The sequence below is a fragment of the Mytilus edulis genome, chromosome 9 (assembly GCF_963676685.1).
Source record: "Mytilus edulis chromosome 9, xbMytEdul2.2, whole genome shotgun sequence".
In the NCBI taxonomy this organism is placed as follows: domain Eukaryota; kingdom Metazoa; phylum Mollusca; class Bivalvia; order Mytilida; family Mytilidae; genus Mytilus; species Mytilus edulis.
In genome coordinates this window covers 15,065,649-15,087,333 of record NC_092352.1, presented here as the reverse complement: position 1 = coordinate 15,087,333, position 21,685 = coordinate 15,065,649, and the positions used below count along the sequence as shown (strand labels likewise).

Sequence of the window (21,685 nt, the reverse complement as noted above, 5' to 3'; positions counted from 1 at the left end):
AATATGATGATAGCAAGTCCATCTGACCGTTATGTTCGGATACAATTTTCCATTGTTAATTAGCCTCCGATCGATGCTGATACTGAATGCATGTTTTGAGATCTATATCGATTTTCAATGGTATGTTTCAAATCTCACATTTCACATAAATTATTAATTCTGCTGAGTTGTTTTGGATGACGATTCAATACAGCAGACATGTAAAACAAACATGACGACAATTTATTCCAAGAGGAGTTTATACGTAGAAGTAATCCTAGACAGCATTGTGAGACGTGAATTATTGGTTTGGCATAATTGATTACAAGACTGTTAACATACATCTAAAGGTGAGTAAAATTACTGTCAATAATTTATCTAGCATCGTTAGATTATTGATAAACTTTGATAAACAGGTCAATACGAAAAAAAAAGCTACTGTTTATACAGGTACGAATAAAAGGAGTAAGGGTGTATAAGCCAATAAGACAGGAAACCAACAACACAATGACGTCTGGTTTCTGGAATAACCATCTGGTAAGCTCGTGACCGAAAGTTTGGATAGTCAAACTACCAAAAAGTACGTACAACTTTTCTAATAAGGTCATCAGAAAAAATAATGTGTAACTATGCTTGAAGATAAGTCACTGTGTTATATTTGTTATTAAAGCTAATCCTTTATCCACTTTCTGCCACTGTTTGATTTCTTTCTTATAAAATTTTTTTATGATGCTTTGAACACTAGGACTACTTGTCAGGTGAAGATCAATGATAGCGAAATATGACAATATGTTTTTAACAAAATAGAACCGAGTTATATAACATTCATTTATAATGGAAATGTCTTATGGGGTATTGTCTCGTGAATACATAGAGATGACAAATATTGAATAGCATTTGTAAATATTTTTTTTAATTTTTTTATTTGTTTTGAATTTTTGTTGTAGACCTGAATTGCATTAAAAATTATATCAGTTTACTTAGCATACTGTTAAATCTTAAATGACGAAGAAACTAATGAAAGGAAAATCTGACCTGAGATATGTGCATCTTTAATGACTTTAAAGGCCACACAAAACAATCACTTACAAATACTGGAGCACCGGGTTGTCTTTTAATAGAGATAAAACATACATATAAAAAGGAGATGTGGTATGATTGCCAATGAGACAACTCTCCACAAGAGTCCAAATGACACAGATATTGACAACTATAGGTCACCTTATGGCCTTCAACAATGAGCAAATCCCACACCGCATAGTCAGCTATTCAAGGCCCCGAAGTATTACTTTTTAATACAAAAGATTTTATCTTATGATTATAAGATGACCATGTATATTTCACACTTTGCTTAATATCATTTATTTATACTATATATAGTTGCATGTGTAAGTGTATTTTATATATTTCTTCATGACATTCTGTTATATGTGGTTATGTGTCCTTTTTGATTGCTATTCAAAAATCATTCATTACAAAAAATAAATAAGATGTCAATAACAGTACAAGGGAAATAACTCTATTTGAACTTTTGTGATAAATTTGATAACCATCAATACTTGACATAAAAGATAATAATGATGTCCAATTTGATATCGATTCAAACTGATAAAGTTTTATAAACAATACAGATTTATTGTTAGATTGTTAGCCACAAAATGTTTGAACATTTAAAAACAGGAACAAAATTTAAATACAATCTACTTCGGGATATAGACTTTATGTAAGTACTCGTTTATATAAAAGACTGCAATATTTTCGTGTACACTAGCTCGTAGTTATTACACTTTCGACCAAATTTTTAAAACAAAACAAAATGAGTAAAATAGTCGCGTTATTGTTAAAATATTCTGTTATTGAATTAACTCAGTGCCAACACAATGATAAAAAAAAAGAAAATCGAAAAACATCAAATATACAACAAATCAAAAGTAAAACATCCGGAATAAAGTACAATATTTCCAATGTGCACGCCGCGTTCCTCTGTAATGATATTTATTAACTTGAACCATCTACACTGGGGGAAGGTCAAAGTTTTAGCCCTCTCCCTGTTATTTCCCAAAATCTGTTATCTTTTTACTTTCTTTTATTTACAATTATGGTATGTAACTGTTAGTACTACCAGTGACCCGTTTTGATAGTTAACTAGGATTGATAGTAAATAATAGATACATTAGTTTTGTAGTATATTTGTATTTTAAAATTTATCACAGAGAAGATAATTAAAACTAGAAGAAAATGAGAAAAAATTAACGGATTTTTGAAAAAGGTGAAGCTAAAAATTTGGCATGTCCCCAAATATATACGTACGAGTTAAAAAAAAATAGTGATACTGCTTTTTACAACTTTTGCACTATATTGTTTCTGGTACTACTTATTATTACACTGTATATACTCTTTTCTACCTATTATCCTACACCCTTCAATTATCCCCTATATCTTTTTTACTTGTTTCCGGTACTACTTATTATTAACTAGTGTGGATCTAGCCGTCGATAGCAGCCAGCGTTAATATTCATGAGGCCAGCCTTCAATAATATTCATGAGCCGGCAATAATATTCATGAGATGACTTGCGTTCGAAGAAGTGTTGTTAGAAACTATGAACGATAACTATGATTAAATAACGTTCCTATTTGTATGTGATATTACTTCAAACAGGCATGTCAATGGGTGTCTTCTTCGAGGTCCGCGTTTACTAAATTAACTTTTGGTCTTCTTCAAGGACTTCTAGGTCTGCGTCTTTAAATAACATTGTAAATGTAATAAAAACAATGCAAATGCTTCCATACATATAAAACAAAGTAATGGTCTTTTAACATTCTGTGATAAGAGAAATAATGTAAACTGAAGCAATAACAAGTTGAAATAAATATAATTAAATATAGAAATTTAATGGGACATTACAACAAACAAATAAAGTAAAGAACAGTTCTTATTAAAATTTTGTGATTATTGAATTAATGTAAGCTACAATAAATAAATAAAATGATTGAATACTAGTATAGAAATTTAGGAATTACAGAGAATTGATGGTCATATGGGCATTTCATAATTTGTTCGTTGTTCGTTGTCTACAAATATAGTCCAAGCATGAAACTAAAACATACAATACAGACAGTATTTTCTATTTAAACAGATCAGAAAAAATAGAAAAATAGTTAATTGCAAAAATAAAAACAACAGAAAAATAAAAACTGTCAAGTACTATTTCAATGACATATAATTCTTCAAAATTACGGAGACCAATCTCAGTCATTAATCTTAACATTAACAATTTATATCATTGCCTTTAAAATGGCCCGTAGCACTTATGCCCTAAACCCGTACGAGTTAGTCAGGAAAGGATAAAGGGGGGGGGGGGTACCCTGGTATATCACAAATTCGAAAATGAACTATTGCCGGCTGGCCAAACGAAGAGATTCTCCACGTGGGCAATAATACCAGAGGAAGAGGTACTTATTGCCTTTAAAATGGCTCTTAGCACTTGTACCCTAGACCCGTACGAGTTTGTCAGTAGAGGGTTAAAAGGGGGAATATGGTATTCCGGTTTACAACGAATTCGAACTGAACTATTGCCGGCTGGCCAAACTAAGAGATTCTCCACATCGACCATCATACCAGAGGTAGAGGTTGGTATTGCCTATAAAATGGCCCAGAGCACTTATGCCCTAGACCCGTACGAGTTAGTCTGGAAAGGATAAGGGGGGTACCCTGGTATATCACAAATTCTAAAATGAACTATTGCCGGCTGGCCAAATAAAGAGATTCTCCACGTGGGCAATGATACCAGAGGAAGAGGTACTTATTGCCTTTAAAATGGCCCATAGCACTTGTACCCTAGACCCGTACGAGTTTGTCAGTAGAGGGTTATAAGGGGGGATATGGTATTCCGGTTTACAACGAATTCGAACTGACCTATTGCCGGCTGGTCAAACTAAGAGATTCTCCACATCAACAATCATACCAGAGGTAGAGGTTGGTATTGCCTATAAAATGGCTCATTACACTTATGCCATAGACCCGTACGAGTTAGTCAGGAAAGGTTAAGGGGGTACCCTGGTATATCACAAATTCTAGAATGAACTATTGCCGGCTGGCCAAACGAAGAGATTCTCCACGTGGGCAATGATACCAGAGGAAGATGTACCTATTGCCTTTAAAATGGCCTATAGCACTTGTACCCTAGACCCGTACGAGTTTGTCAGTAGAAGGTTAAAAGGGGGGATATGGTATTCCGGTTTACAACGAATTCGAACTGAACTATTGCCGGCTGGCCAAACTAAGAGATTCTCCACATCGACCATCATACCAGAGGTAGAGGTTGGTATTGCCTATAAAATGGCCCAGAACACTTATGCCCTAGACCCGTACGAGTTAGTCAGGAAAGGATAAGGGGGGTACCCTTGTGTATCAAAAATTCGAAAATGAACTATTGCCGGCTGGCCAAATGAAGAGATTCTCCACGTGGGCAATGATACCAGAGGAAGAGGTACTTATTGCCTTAAAAATGGCACTTAGCACTTGTACCCTAGACCCGTACGAGTTTGTCAGTAGAGGGTTAAAAGGGGGGATATGGTATTCCGGTTTACAACGAATTCGAACTGAACTATTGCCGGCTGGCCAAACTAAGAGATTCTCCACATCGACCATCATACCAGAGGTAGAGGTTGGTATTGCCTATAAAATGGCCCAGAGCACTTATGCCCTAGACCCGTACGAGTTAGTCTGGAAAGGATAAGGGGGGTACCCTGGTATATCACAAATTCTAAAATGAACTATTGCCGGCTGGCCAAACGAAGAGATTCTCCACGTGGGCAATGATACCACAGGAAGAGGTACTTATTGCCTTTAAAATGGCCCATAGCACTTGTACCCTAGACCCGTACTAGTTTGTCAGTAGAGGGTTAGAAGGGGGATATGGTATTCCGGTTTACAACGAATTCGAACTGAACTATTGCCGGCTGGCCAAACTAAGAGATTCTCCACATCAACCATCATACCAGAGGTAGATGTTGGTATTTCCTATAAAATGGCTGATAGCACTTATGCCCTAGACCCGTACGAGTTAGTCAGGAAAGGATAAGTGGGTACCCTGGTATATCACAAATTCTAAAATGAACTATTGCCGGCTGGCCAAACGAAGAGATTCTCCACGTGGGCAATGATACCAGAGGAAGAGGTACTTATTGCCTTTAAAATGGCCCATAGCACTTGTACCCTAGACCCGTACGAGTTTGTCAGTAGAAGTCTAAAAGGGGGGATATGGTATTCCGGTTTACAACGAATTCGAACTGAACTATTGCCGGCTGGCGAAACTAAGAGATTCTCCACATCGACCATCATACCAGAGGTAGAGGTTGGTATGGCCTATAAAATGGCCCATAGCACTTATGCCCTAGACCCGTACGAGTTAGTCTTGAAAGGATAAGGGGGGTACCCTGGTATATCACAAATTCGAAAATGAACTATTGCCGGCTGGCCAAACGAAGAGATTCTCCACGTGGGCAATGGTACCAGAGGAAGAGGTACTTATTGCCTTTTAAATGGCCAACAGCACTTGTACCCTAGACCCGTACGAGTTTGTCAGTAGAGAGTTAGAAGGGGGATATGGTATTCCGGTTTACAACGAATTCGAACTGAACTATTGCCGGCTGGCCAAACTAAGAGATTCTCCACATCAACCATCATACCAGAGGTAGAGGTTGGTATTGCCTATAAAATGGCTCATAGCACTTATGCCCTAGACCCGTACGAGTTAGTCAGGAAAGGATAAGGGGGGTACCCTGGTATATCACAAATTCTAAAATGAACTATTGCCGGCTGGCCAAACGAAGAGATTCTCCACGTGGGCAATGATACCACAGGAAGAGGTACTTATTGCCTTTAAAATGGCTCATAGCACTTGTACCCTAGACCCGTACGAGTTTGTCAGTAGAAGTCTAAAAGGGGGGATATGGTATTCCGGTTTACAACGAATTCGAACTGAACTATTGCCGGCTGGCCAAACTAAGAGATTATCCACATCAACCATCATACCAAAGGTAGATGTTGGTATTGCCTATAAAATGGCTGATAGCACTTATGCCCTAGACCCGTACGAGCTAGTCAGGAAAGGATAAGGGGGGTACCCTGGTATATCACAAATTCGAAAATGAACTATTGCCGGCTGGCCAAACGAAGAGATTGTCCACGTGGGCAATGGTACCAGAGGAAGAGGTACTTATTGCCTTTCAAATGGCCAATAGCACTTGTACCCTAGACCCGTACGAGTTTGTCAGTAGAGAGTTAGAAGGGGGATATGGTATTCCGGTTTACAACGAATTCGAACTGAACTATCGCCGGCTGGCCAAACTAAGAGATTCTCCACATCAACCATCATACCAGAGGTAGAGGTTGGTATTCCCTATAAAATGGCTCATAGCACTTATGCCCTAGACCCGTACGAGTTAGTCAGGAAAGGATAAGGGGGGTACCCTGGTATATCACAAATTCTAAAATGAACTATTGCCGGCTGGCCAAACGAAGAGATTCTCCACGTGGGCAATGATACCACAGGAAGAGGTACTTATTGCCTTTAAAATGGCTCATAGCACTTGTACCCTAGACCCGTACGAGTTTGTCAGTAGAAGTCTAAAAGGGGGGATATGGTATTCCGGTTTACAACGAATTCGAACTGAACTATTGCCGGCTGGCCAAACTAAGAGATTCTCCACATCAACCATCATACCAAAGGTAGATGTTGGTATTGCCTATAAAATGGCTGATAGCACTTATGCCCTAGACCCGTACGAGCTAGTGAGGAAAGGATAAGGGGGGTACCCTGGTATATCACAAATTCGAAAATGAACTATTGCCGGCTGGCCAAATGAAGAGATTCTCCACGTGGGCAATTATACCAGAGGAAGAGGTACTTATTGCCTTAAAAATGACACTTAGCACTTGTTCCCTAGACCCGTAAGAGTTTGTCAGTAGAGGGTTAAAAGGGGGGATATGGTATTCCGGTTTACAACGAATTCGAACTGAACTATTGCCGGCTGGCCAAACTAAGAGATTCTCCACATCGACCATCATACCAGAGGTAGAGGTTGGTATTGCCTATAAAATGGCCCAGAGCACTTATGCCCTAGACCCGTACGAGTTAGTCTGGAAAGGATAAGGGGGGTACCCTGGTATATCACAAATTCTAAAATGAACTATTGCCGGCTGGCCAAACGAAGAGATTCTCCACGTGGGATATGATACCACAGGAAGAGGTACTTATTGCCTTTAAAATGGCCCATAGCACTTGTACCCTAGACCCGTATGAGTTTGTCAGTAGAGGGTTAGAAGGGGGATATGGTATTCCGGTTTACAACGAATTCGAACTGAACTATTGCCGGCTGGCCAAACTAAGAGATTCTCCACATCAACCATCATACTAGAGGTAGATGTTGGTATTGCCTATAAAATGGCTCATAGCACTTATGCCCTAGACCCGTACGAGTTAGTCAGGAAAGGATAAGGGGGGTACCCTGGTATTTCACAAATTCTAAAATGAACTATTGCCGGCTGGCCAAACGAAGAGATTCTCCACGTGGGCAATGATACCAGAGGAAGAGGTACTTATTGCCTTTAAAATGGCCCATAGCACTTGTACCATAGACCCGTACGAGTTTGTCAGTAGAAGTCTAAAAGGGGGGATATGGTATTCCGGTTTACAACGAATTCGAACTGAACTATTGCCGGCTGGCCAAACTAAGAGATTCTCCACATCAACCATCATACCAGAGGTAGATGTTGGTATTGCCTATAAAATGGCTGATAGCACTTATGCCCTAGACCCGTACGAGTTAGTCAGGAAAGGATAAGGGGGGTACCCTGGTATATCACAAATTCGAAAATGAACTATTGCCGGCTGGCCAAACGAAGAGATTCTCCACGTGGGCAATTATACCAGAGGAAGAGGTACTTATTGCCTTTAAAATGGCCCATATTACTTGTACCCTAGACCCGTACGAGTTTGTCAGTAGAAGGTTAAAAGGGGGGATATGGTATTCCGGTTTACAACGAATTCGAACTGAACTATTGCCGGCTGGCCAAACTAAGAGATTCTCCACATCGACCATCATACCAGAGGTAGAGGTTGGTATGGCCTATAAAATGGCCCATAGCACTTATGCCCTAGACCCGTACGAGTTAGTCTTGAAAGGATAAGGGGGGTACCCTGGTATATCACAAATTCGAAAATGAACTATTGCCGGCTGGCCAAAGGAAGAGATTCTCCACGTGGGCAATGGTACCAGAGGAAGACGTACTTATTGCCTTTAAAATGGCTCATAGCACTTGTACCCTAGACCCGTACGAGTTTGTCAGTAGAGAGTTAGAAGGGGGATATGGTATTCCGGTTTACAACGAATTCGAACTGAACTATTGCCGGCTGGCTAAACTAAGAGATTCTCCACATCAACCATCATACCAGATGTAGATGTTGGTATTGCCTATAAAATGGCTCATAACACTTATGCCCTAGACCCGTACGAGTTAGTCAGGAAAGGATAAGGGGGGTACCCTGGTATATCACAAATTCTAAAATGAACTATTGCCGGATGGCCAAACGAAGAGATTCTCCACGTGGGCAATGATACCAGAGGAAGAGGTACTTATTGCCTTTAAAATGGCTCATAGCACTTGTACCCTAGACCCGTACGAGTTTGTCAGTAGAAGGCTAAAAGGGGGGATATGGAATTCCGGTTTACAACGAATTCGAACTGAACTATTGCCGGCTGGCCAAACTAAGAGATTCTCCACATCGACCATCATACCAGAGGTAGAGGTTGGTATGGCCTATAAAATGGCCCAGAGCACTTATGCCCTAGACCCGTACGAGTTAGTCTTGAAAGGATAAGGGGGGTACCCTGGTATATCACAAATTCGAAAATGAACTATTGCCGGCTGGCCAAACGAAGAGATTCTCCACGTGGACAATGGTACCAGAGGAAGAGGTACTTATTGCCTTTCAAATGGCCCATAGCACTTGTACCCTAGACCCGTATGAGTTTGTCAGTAGAGGGTTAGAAGGGGGATATGGTATTCCGGTTTACAACGAATTCGAACTGAACTATTGCCGGCTGGCCAAACTAAGAGATTCTCCACATCAACCATCATACTAGAGGTAGATGTTGGTATTGCCTATAAAATGGCTCATAGCACTTATGCCCTAGACCCGTACGAGTTAGTCAGGAAAGGATAAGGTGGGTACCCTGGTATATCACAAATTCTAAAATGAACTATTGCCGGCTGGCCAAACTAAGAGATTCTCCACGTGGGCAATGATACCAGAGGAAGAGGTACTTATTGCCTATAAAATGGCCCATAGCACTTGTACCCTAGACCCGTACGAGTTTGTCAGTAGAAGTCTAAAAGGGGGGATATGGTATTTCGGTTTACAACGAATTCGAACTGAACTATTGCCGGCTGGCCAAACTAAGAGATTCTCCACATCAACCATCATACCAGAGGTAGATGTTGGTATTGCCTATAAAATGGCTGATAGCTTTTATGCCCTAGACCCGTACGAGTTAGTCAGGAAAGGATAAGGGGGGTACCTGGTATATCACAAATTCGAAAATGAACTATTGCCGGCTGGCCAAACGAAGAGATTCTCCACGTGGGCAATTATACCAGAGGAAGAGGTACTTATTGCCTTTAAAATGGCCCATATTACTTGTACCCTAGACCCGTACGAGTTTGTCAGTAGAAGGTTAAAAGGGGCGATATGGTATTCCGGTTTACAACGAATTCGAACTGAACTATTGCCGGCTGGCCAAACTAAGAGATTCTCCACATCGACCATAATACCAGAGGTAGAGGTTGGTATGGCCTATAAAATGGCCCAGAGCACTTATGCCCTAGACCCGTACGAGTTAGTCTTGAAAGGATAAGGGGGGTACCCTGGTATATCACAAATTCGAAAATGAACTATTGCCGGCTGGCCAAACGAAGAGATTCTCCACGTGGGCAATTATACCAGAGGAAGAGGTACTTATTGCCTTTAAAATGGCCCATATTATTTGTACCCTAGACCCGTACGAGTTTGTCAGTAGAAGGTTAAAAGGGGGGATATGGTATTCCGGTTTACAACGAATTCGAACTGAACTATTGCCGGCTGGCCAAACTAAGAGATTCTCCACATCGACCATCATACGAGAGGTAGAGGTCGGTATGGCCTATAAAATGGCCCATAGCACTTATGCCCTAGACCCGTACGAGTTAGTCTTGAAAGGATAAGGGGGGTACCCTGGTATATCACAAATTCGAAAATGAACTATTGCCGGCTGGCCAAACGAAGAGATTCTCCACGTGGGCAATGATACCAGAGGAAGAGGTACTTACTGCCTTTAAAATGGCCCATAGCACTTGTACCCTAGACCCGTACGAGTTTGTCAGTAGAAGGTTAAAAGGGGGGATATGGTATTCCGGTTTACAACGAATTCGAACTGAACTATTGCCGGCTGGCCAAACTAAGAGATTCTCCACATCAACCATCATACTAGAGGTAGATGTTCGTATTGCCTATAAAATGGCTCATAGCACTTATGCCCTAGACCCGTACGAGTTAGTCTGGAAAGGGTAAGGGGGGTACCCTGGTATATCACAAATTCTAAAATGAACTATTGCCGGCTGGCCAAACGAAGAGATTCTCCACGTGGGCAATGATACCAGAGGAAGAGGTACTTATTGCCTTTAAAATGGCCCATAGCACTTGTACCTTAGACCCGTACGAGTTTTTCAGTAGAAGGTTAAAAGGGGGGATATGGTATTCCGATTAACAACGAATTCGAACTGAACTATTGCCGGGTGGCCAAACTAAAAGATTCTACACATCGACCATTATACCAGAGGTAGAGGTTGGTACTGCCTCTAAAATGGCCGATAGCACTTATGCCCTAGATCCGTATGAGTTAGTCAGGAAAGGAAAAGGAGGGGTTACCCAAATATATCACAAATTCGAACTATTGCCGGCTGGCCAAACGAAGAGATTGTCCCCGTAGGCAATGATAGTTAGTCAGGAAAGGATAAGGAGGAGGTACTTATTGACTTTAAAATGACCCATAGCACTTGAACCCTAGACCCGTACGAGTAAGTAAGTAGAGGGTTAAAAGTGGGGATATGGGATACCGGTTTACAACAAATTCGAACTGAACTATTGCCGAATGGCCAAACGAAGAGATTCTCCACGAGGGCAATGATACCAGAGGAAGAGGTACATATTGCCTTTAAAATGGCCCATAGCACTTGTACCCTAGACCCGTACGAGTTTGTCAGTAGAGGGTTAAAAGAGGGGATATGGTATTCCGGTTTACAACGAATTCGAACAGAACTATTGCCGGCTGGCCAAACTAAGAGATTCTCCACATCGACCATCATACCAGAGGTAGAGGTTGGTATTGCCTATAAAATGGCTCGTAGCACTTATGCCCTAGACCCTTACGAGTTAGTCAGGAAAGGATAAGGGGGGTACCCTGGTATATCACAAATTCGAAAATGAACTATTGCCGGCTGGCCAAACGAAGAGATTCTCCACGTGGGCAATGATACCAGAGGAAGAGGTACTTATTGCCTTTAAAATGGCCCATAGCACTTGTACCTTAGACCCGTACGAGTTTGTCAATAGAAGGTTAAAAGGGGGGATATGGTATTCCGATTAACAACGAATTCGAACTGAACTATTGCCGGGTGGCCAAACTAAAAGATTCTACACATCGACCATTATACCAGAGGTAGAGGTTGGTACTGCCTCTAAAATGGCCGATAGCACTTATGCCCTAGATCCGTATGAGTTAGTCAGGAAAGGATAAGGAGGGGGTACCCAAATATATCACAAATTCGAACTATTGCCGGCTGGCCAAACGAAGAGATTGTCCCCGTAGGCAATGATAGTTAGTCAGGAAAGGATAAGGAGGAGGTACTTATTGACTTTAAAATGACCCATAGCACTTGAACCCTAGACCCGTACGAGTAAGTAAGTAGAGGGTTAAAAGTGGGGATATGGGATACCGGTTTACAACAAATTCGAACTGAACTATTGCCGAATGGCCAAACGAAGAGATTCTCCACGAGGGCAATGATACCAGAGGAAGAGGTACATATTGCCTTTAAAATGGTCCATAGCACTTGTACCCTAGACCCGTACGAGTTTGTCAGTAGAGGGTTAAAAGAGAGGATATGGTATTCCGGTTTACAACGAATTCGAACAGAACTATTGCCGGCTGGCCAAACTAAGAGATTCTCCACATCGACCATCATACCAGAGGTAGAGGTTGGTATTGCCTATAAAATGGCTCGTAGCACTTATGCCCTAGACCCTTACGAGTTAGTCAGGAAAGGATAAGGGGGGTACCCTGGTATATCACAAATTCGAAAATGAACTATTGCCGGCTGGCCAAGCGAAGAGATTCTCCACGTGGGCAATAATACCAGAGGAAGAGGTACTTATTGCCTTTAAAATGGCCCATAGCACTTGTACCTTAGACCCGTACGAGTTTGTTAGTAGAAGGTTTAAAGGGGGGATATGGTATTCCGGTTAACAACGAATTCGAACTGAACTATTACCGGCTGGCCAAACTAAAAGATTCTCCACATCGACCATTAAACAAGAGGTAGATGTTGGTACTGCCTCTAAAATGGCCGATAGCACTTATGCCCTAGACCCGTACGAGTAAGTCAGGAAAGGATAAGGAAGGGGTACCCAAGTATATCACAAATTCGAAATGAATTATTGCCGGCTGGCCAAACGTAGAGATTGTCCCCGTAGGCAATGATACCAGAGGAAGAGGTACTTATTGACTTTAAAATGACCCATAGCACTTATACCCTAGATTCGTATGAGTAAGTAAGTAGAGGGTTAAAAGTGGGGATATGGGATACCGGTTTACAACAAATTCGAACTGAACTATTGCCGGCTGGCCAAGCTAAGAGATTCTCCACATCGACAATTATACCAGAGGTAGAAGTTGATATTGACTCTAAAATGACCCATAACATTTATGCCCTAGACCCGTACGAGTCAGTCAGCAAAGGGAAAGGGGTTTATTGAACTGTTGCCGACTAGCAAAACTAAAGGATTCTCCACTAGGGCCACGATAACAGGGACAAAGGTAGTTATTAGCTTTAAACTGGATAATAGCACTGATGCCTTAGACCCGTAAGATTTTTCAGAAGAGGGTTAAAATGGAAATTAACTATTGTTGACTGGCCATACTAAGAGATTCTCCACGTTAGCCATTATTGGTTAACCTATCGCGGGAGCATAACGTCCGATTTATTGTACTTGTCCATTGTCGACGTCGTACTGTCAGTGACTTCGCCTTGGAATACGAATATGTATATTTAATGTACTGGCTGAACAGTTGTTGTAGTACATATTGCCTTAACTATCATCTTTATTTATGATACCGTGACCCGGATCTCGAAAAAATGAAATCAGTCAGATCGGAGAACAGAAGACAGAAGCGCTGTTACCAGACTATTCCGAAATAGAATTACCGGAGAAATAATATCTCGGAAATACGTTGTGTGTCGCTTTCTCAAAGTCGCTTGCTACAGTAATCCTTAGAGTTTTCCGAAACGTGTTTATCCCAATTCAATCCACTTTTCCATAGCTCCTGTATGAGCTTCTTTGTTCGTATTGTGACCGGGCTAAGTATTCTAAGTGGATCGTATTTTTTCGAAGAATTTTCAAAATCTCACTTTTTGTTACAATGTCTAGTATTGGAATATCACATTTAGTCCGGCGGCCACAAGTATATTTCAGACGAGTTGTGCACATCCTGATATAAGCATGAACATTGTCATAGACCTTCCTGAAATATTACTCTTTTATTTCAGATAAGAAGGCATTTGAAAAAAATGTCTCACTGCCGGTTAAATAAAAAATGGCGGACATCATACTTTAATCGGCCCAATATAGAAGGCTAGTACTGTGGATTCATTTATTTTCGTGGGTACCAATTTTCGTGGATTCAGGGAAACTTATATATTCGTGGATATTTAATTTCGTGGTTTTACCGAAGTCTGCATACTAGTACAAGCCTTTGTAAAATTTGTCATTCGTTGAACATCAAATTTCGTGGTTTGCCTGTACCAACGAAATCCACGAAAAATTGGTATCCCACGAATAATAATGAATCCACAGTATGTGAAAAGGATCTATCAGCATGCTGCTTTAATAATATTTGGTACAAACCTTTGTTATGTAATACTTTTGGATATATTATATAGATAAAATGTCTCGAAAAACCCTACTTTCGGTAGAATCCAATATGGCGGACATTGACTAAAATAAGCTATTTTTTAGGGAAGGGGATTGAAATGTGTTTTAACGTATTGTTACTATCACTAAATTGTACAGGAACATTTCTTTGATGCTTCCAAGGGATACAATGTATAAGATATATGTCTTAAAAATCCTTTCTTCCGGTAATATTCAAAATGGAGGACATAAATATGTCATTCTTTTATTTTGATATTTATCTTTTTTTCAAAATGTGAAGAAAGTGGGTTTTTTTGTGGTGGTCATCAACTTTAGGCTTTAATTTATCCTCTAAACCACTTATCATATTCTGTAGTTAATATTTAAATACAAAGTTAAGACTTCCGGTAAAAAAAACCCAATATGGCGTAAATGTCAAGATGAGTCCTCACTCCATATGTTCGATGTAGAGCTTTGGATAGATTGATTTAATCAAAATAAAATCACTTAAGTACTAAACCTTTTAAAAATTACCACTATTTGGCAAAAAAAACTTGTAAATTCCCAGTTACCACCACATGCACACGACGCAGGGCACGGGAGACTTGATTTTCCTCATAAAAACAACCGCGACAACCTTTCTTACATCCACAATGTGCAAGCTTCTGACAACATGATGAGCCCTTAGAAAGAGTTTTTTAAAAGTGATCCTCTTTGTCCCGTCGTCATTCATTAGCGCCTGGACTTGGTAGCATACGAGCCAATTTCAGGCTCGTCCCCTAAACACGTGTCTTAGTATATTGTATATTTTGCATGCTGGAAAAGACTAGACTAAGTTGATAACCTCAATTAACCTACCCTTTTGCGTAAATAGATATTTCTTGCTTTGTTAACCATGCTAACCCCATATGATTATTTTTTGCTATCTTACAGTAAACACCGGTGATTTAGGCGGATCAATTATCATTCTTTGAGTTAAAGTCACATCTTCAAATGCTATCAATGTCTCCCAAACAGTCTTTTTCCCCCTTTTCAAGAAAACAGAGAACCGTATCACAACCGGAAAATGGATCACAATATTTGTGTGTGATCCCTAATCGCGAGTGCATTTGGAAGGTCATTTATATATATTTATCCAAAGCTTTTCCTCCTCTTAAACACAATCCATAGTTCGTCTACCCCTATGTCACAGAATAGCGAAACAGTAATGACAGCATCATCAGTAACGACTGTTCGAATAATGACTTGTTTAATTTCGTGTTTCACTGCAACAGACACATGCACCATGATTCTAGTGTCAGCCTTTTAATACATATGTATTAATATGGTGTTTAACTTGAAACGCATCACGGCGGTAAAGATAGAATATCCTGAACATGTGTTGCCACAACTGTCATATGCATCCAAGACTTTATCATAATAGTTTCATGCTTTTTAAGATAAGGGCATAATACCCTATCAGCATACTCGTTATGACACAACTTGAAACTGTAACAGTGGATGAATGCATATATAGACAATACCGGTAGTTTGAATGCTGCCACAAGAAAAAAGAAATACACTTAGGGGTGAGAGAATACAAAGACGAATCCAGAGTCGAAACAAATCTCAAAATTGGTAAAGTTTTCTGAGAGATGACGACATTAAGAAAGAACTTTTTAGTTTTTATTCACAGGCGATTGCTCAATAGATTTTGAGGAAGAGTTAGTTGTAGCAACAAATGCTCAGGATGTTTTGTGTTATTCACCACATGATGGTGTTTCAAGTTTAGCCCCATGTTAAAATGAATAGGCTTATACTATAGAATCAATATAAAAAAAACGTGTGTCTGATGCAGTGATTCACAGACTTAACTGACTCATGACTTGAACAGTCGATACTGATGCTGCTGTCATTGCTGTGTCATTATTCCGTGACATGGGGGCAGATGAACTTTGGCTTGTATTTGGAAGTGGAAAAAGCCTTAGATATAATCTATCCGTGACCTTTCAAGTGCACGTTTACTTGAAAGGGAACTTCGTTGTTGACATGGATGGCGTTTGAAGATGTGACTTAATGATTTAGAATGATGATTGATCAGCCAACATCACCAGATATGGATTTGATAATGCCATTGATAAAACGATACGTGGTTTTGTAGTAAGATCGAACAAACTTATCAGATGGGGTTTACGAAGCAAGAAAACATGTTTTTGAAAGTTGAAAGACTTATTGATGATATTTGAACGACTCGGTCTAATGTTTTTCATCATGTAAAACGTGCAATATACCATGGCGGGTGTGGATGAGTAACAAGCTTGAGATTTGGTTTCTATGCTTACTATTCCAGACGCTTATAATGGCGGGGAAAATATGAAACATTGAAACCCCTTTGGACAACTCTTTGTGAGGCCTCTTCACCTTATCAGTAGCTTGTACATTATTGATGTAAAAACCAATACCGCCGCTGTCTTAGTAAATGAGGAAAATCAGCTTTCCGATTGTGAATATTTGCGGCCATAAATGATCTGTACTTTTAAAGATGTACAACAGTGATTTTATCTTATTTTCATCAATCTATCCAAATAAAAGCTCTATTTCGAAGATATGGACTGAGGACTCATCTTTGAAATTTACTCCAAATTGGTTTTATATACCGGAAGTGTTAGCTTTGTATTTAATCATTATCTATAGAATACAATAGGTGGTTTAGAAGATAACTTAAAGCCAAAACCAAATGGTAACTGACCAGCACAAAAAAAAACAGTTTCTTTACATTTTGAAATAAAGTTGAATATTAAAGTAAAATAATGATGTTTCATGACCGCCAGTTTGACTATAACCGGAAGTAATGCTTTTAAAGACATATGTCTTATGTATTGTATCCATTAGCAGCATCAAAGAAAGGTTCCTGAACAATTTAATGATAGTAGCAATACCCTCCTTTAAAAATAAGCTTATTTTAATACAATGTCCGCCATGTCGGATTTTACCGAAAGTAGGGTTTTAAAAGACATCTAATCTATATAAAATATCCAAAAGTAGTACATAACAAAGGTTTGTTCCAAATATTATTATATCAGCATGATAAAAACCGCTTTTCACACACTTACACTAGCCTCTGATATTTGGATGATTTATGTATGATGTCGGCCATTTAAGATTTTTACCGGATGTGAGACATTTTTTTCAAATGCCTCCTTATCTTGAATAAAAGAGTAACAGCTGAGCTGAGTCTATGCCAAATTTTATTCCTGTAGCATGATTTGCACAATTTTTCACAAAGCGGCCGTATTAATTTCTGGTACATCAGATCATCGAATCAGCTATTCCATAACATACCAAGTACTTTTGTGTTTTGTCCGCATATAGTAGTACTTTTTCCGTTTTAGCTAGCTTACGTATATCCACACGGTTTGACGTCCAGGATCGTAGATAGAATCCAGTTTCCTCCATCATTGATCTCCCTTCCTTATAGTCAGCCCGCCCTCGTTCTGTAAACTTAACAGAATGTTGTCCACATACAAATCAGTCATTCAAACTTTGCGAATTATGCGATGTCGACAAATGCAGTCGTAAACAATTTTGAAAGGCATAGTGCTTGATTCCTTCTGTACAGGATGATAAGGAATGTAGTGATACTTTTCTTCAGTTCATCTGTTTCATCTACCTTCTCTATGAATCCTCTTCGTTCCTGTTCTTGTATAACGTTCCCGTACTTCTTTAACATATCTGAGTTTTGAGTAAGTCTTTGAAGGACGTTTTCTGTCCTTCTGTTCGTGACTGCTTAATTTATAGGCAATTCATCACGTTTTCAAGGTAACATAGCGGAATATTTGTTTTCTCAGAACTCAATTGATCTGTCCTGATAGACTTAAATATATGCATTGTCGTCTTCGTCTACCTCCCTACTATTTATTCCTATTGAATCTAAATTTCAAAATCTCTCCAGATTGAATTCTTTAACTTTGTGTGATACTAGAACATTACACATACTAGTCTTCGACGTGTTTGTTTTCTTACCGTATGTAAGTACCGAAAGCATTTATCCGATATTGGATTTCACGGCGGTCGGATCGTTTACACGGACTATATAATCTTTAACAATGTCCCCGTAGTGATATGCGCCTACCAGCAACGATATCTCGAATGAATTGTGCTTTGTCACCGTGTGCGCTATCTTTAAACCACGCAAATAACCGTTCTGTGTATCAATATTACGTATGTGATTCTGTATAGGCATGCCGATCATCTGTACTATCAGTACTTTGATTGACAATACGTGTCCTACATCGGTTTTCAGATAGATTGTTGACTTTTCTATGTGTCTCACGTTTTTCTCTGCACCTCCAAATGCCGATTAATATATTATTTATGTTCCCGCTATCTGTAAATTTAGTAAAGTTTTGCGTTTCAAAAGATGTTTGCCCTCCTTCGTCAAAAAGAATATCCGTATCGATAAAGAACTGATTTGAGCCTACTTGTGCCACGGCAGTTTTCAAAAGTACATTAGATTGCAATTCTGTCCGTTGAGAATACAAAATAGTAGTATTATGTTCCGTATCATCAATGTCATTCACGAGTTGAACGTTGGGCGAATTCAAAGATAGTGGGTTTAACGTGCATTACATTAGTTTGTGTGGTGTTTCTCATTACAATGTGCGTTCAGATTAACATTCGTTTAGTCTGTGTATACCAAGGTAGTTAAAGATAACAAATTTGTTCATACGGCATTATGTGTCGGCTGTTTTACTGCAATGAGTTGGTGGATGTATTTCGTGACATTAAACGCTAGGTCTAGTCTCAATATTCTTGTAAGATTTAGATTTCACCAATTTCGGATGTCGACTCTTTTGTCCTGTGTCCGGTATAACGATATCGTCTAATATGCTTTCAGGGAGGTCCGTTATACCAACGTTTTTGTTCTATGTTCTCGCGCGAGATATTTTCTGACTTCAACGGGTAATTTGTTGACAATAATGGGAAGAAGTAGTGTACCGTATGTTTCATGTGTCTTACCCAAAGTTTCTAGACCTTGACGCTACCTTCAATTTGATAGTAAAAAACTTCGTAAGCTTGTTTACTGATTTATAGGCGAAGGAATGTCTAAATCTGGTGCTTCGTGTTCTACTTCATGAGCTTTCAAGCAGTTACACTTTTGTATATTTGTAAGTAACTAGTTAAGATGTACGGACGACTCACATGAGTCCCAGAAGGTTTGCCATTCTGAAATCGTGCCTTCGAAAGTTGGAAGCGTAAGTTTTGGTACGTTACTCTGATTAAAAGTTGCAGGAAATGTACTTTATTACGTGTTGATTGTGAGAATGGCTTGGGCAAACTGGTTTTCAAACGACAGTGCGTTGTGTAGGTTTGCTTTGTTTTGCGTTGAAACAAACGGTATAGTTTTTGGATTTAAAGTGTGCGTTCTAGTACTTTAGTATTTGATTCAATGTGACGGGACTGCAGGATTTTGGACATTTGTATGAACTTACGTACGTGTCAAATCAAGATTATCATATTAACCGAAAATTCATCTGAATGAAATAATCTAATTTACCACATCTTCCGGTTCCGTTAACTTTAGAAATTGTTCATTCAAGTCCTAAAACAATGTTTGTGTTTGCACAAGTTTTCCTAGTGTTGTAATGACTTCTACTTGATCGAATTTTGTATTCTCCTTTGTTTCGTCTAATCTTAGGTATACCTTGAACTACACGTATTTTGCGACTGACTATCTGAACAACGGAACCGAAATTACGTTAGTTATTGCGAAAAGCAGATTAGCGCAAGTGAAAACCCTTACATAACCGCAACTAGAACTTATGGCCGCAGTTATTGGAACTAGACTAGCTTTTCATGTAAAATCGACCTTCTAATGTAAAAACCTTGCTTTCTGGTCGGATAGCTGTATAGTATTGCACTGGTTAAATCATCGAAACTGTTTAAACGATTTATTGTGAATCGAGCGCGAGGAATAACAAAATCTACAAAATCAACATTAATGCAGATATTGCCCAAAAGAATGCAACCCAACCAATCTCTTAACACGAGGAATTGACGTCGATCAATACATCAATGGTGTTCTTTTTAAAAAGACAGAATTAGTTAACGGTATTGACAATTACAGAAAAAAACGAAGACGAGGAATTTCTAAACAATGAAGTTCGTACTGATCACTATGATATCAGTAACGTTATAGACAATTGGAAATATTGAAATTTTCAGGAAAGTGATTTCAGTAACTGCTTACGTTCAGCGGTTCATATTTAACTACCAATATACCGATATACCAAACATCTGAGATAAAAACACAAGGCAATATCCTAGCACTAGACAATTGTGACTCTTCATAGATGACGGTAGCTTTTTGAGATGCAATGGAAGGATTCACAGCGGAATCATTTTAGAGAATACCAAATTTCCGTATTTATTACCTGCGAATCATTTACTTACCAAACTGATAGTGACAGACGCACACGAGCGTTCACTTAATTCGGACTCAATGCTACGCTTACTTACGTATTACGATCGTATTGGGTACCGATACTTAGACAATATGTTAAGGAGTAATTGATCAAGTTTTCGCTGTTGTTAATCATTGTAATGTTACGTAAGTGTCACGTGTTGACATTAGAGTCAAAATAGATATACATACATTCTATTCGCTTTTGTTATTGTTAGCTATATAGTTGTCCGATGTAACCTCTTAACGATATTGGTGTCAAGTGAACCTCTTAACGATATTGGTGTCAAGTGACCAGGATGAATTTACAGCTGAAATCGATACTAGCAGGACATAGTAGTGCCGTCTCCGGAATATTCCAGAAATTCGACGAAAAATGGGGAGAGCGGCACAAAACTTGTTGATTCCAATAACCTTCGAAACAGAAATCGTTAACTCTGATGATTATTTATTTAATTTAGAAAAAAAATACAGCCAATAGCAAAATTTATCTAAGTACAAACATCAACGCTAAACGCAAATGCCACAAGTTCGCAACATCACGCAAACGTACATGAATGCATAATTTTACATACCTTCATACAAGAGCTTACGTTATTTTTTACGACAAAATTGAAACATATGTACGTGGTTTAGAATCCCTTGGTCAGACAGAGAATACATATGACCCATTATTGGTCCCTATCATATTGAAAAAGTTACCGGGGACGTACGCATAAATCTTACAAGACACCATGAATCAAATAGTTGGCAATTAAATGAACTACTACATATACTATCTCAAGAACTCAACATTATGGAGAGAGGCAATTCCTCTGATCATACGGAAACTTAAACCACTACAGCAGCATTTCACACCAATGCAAAGGTACGTACAAAATAAATCAACACAAATAAACGTAAAATCATGTGTACTTTTGTAACGAATCACATGTTCCCGTTAATTGCACTAAGATAATTGATCAAACAGCAAATATTTCTGTTGTTAAACAGCATCGTTTATGTTTTAACTGTCTTTGACCCCCAATATAG

General features: G+C 39.1%; 1 long non-coding RNA gene across 1 annotated transcript in view; it reads left to right on the top strand.

Annotated features, from left to right (window-relative positions):
- Nucleotides 1–6: 6 nt before the first annotated feature.
- LOC139490264 (uncharacterized) overlaps nt 7–21,685 on the top strand; it is a 44,915-nt gene continuing 23,236 nt past the window's right edge. Inside the window, exon 1 of the long non-coding RNA XR_011656254.1 lies at nt 7–329. This is a non-coding gene — a long non-coding RNA (uncharacterized lncRNA). The remainder of the gene's footprint in view (nt 330–21,685) is intronic.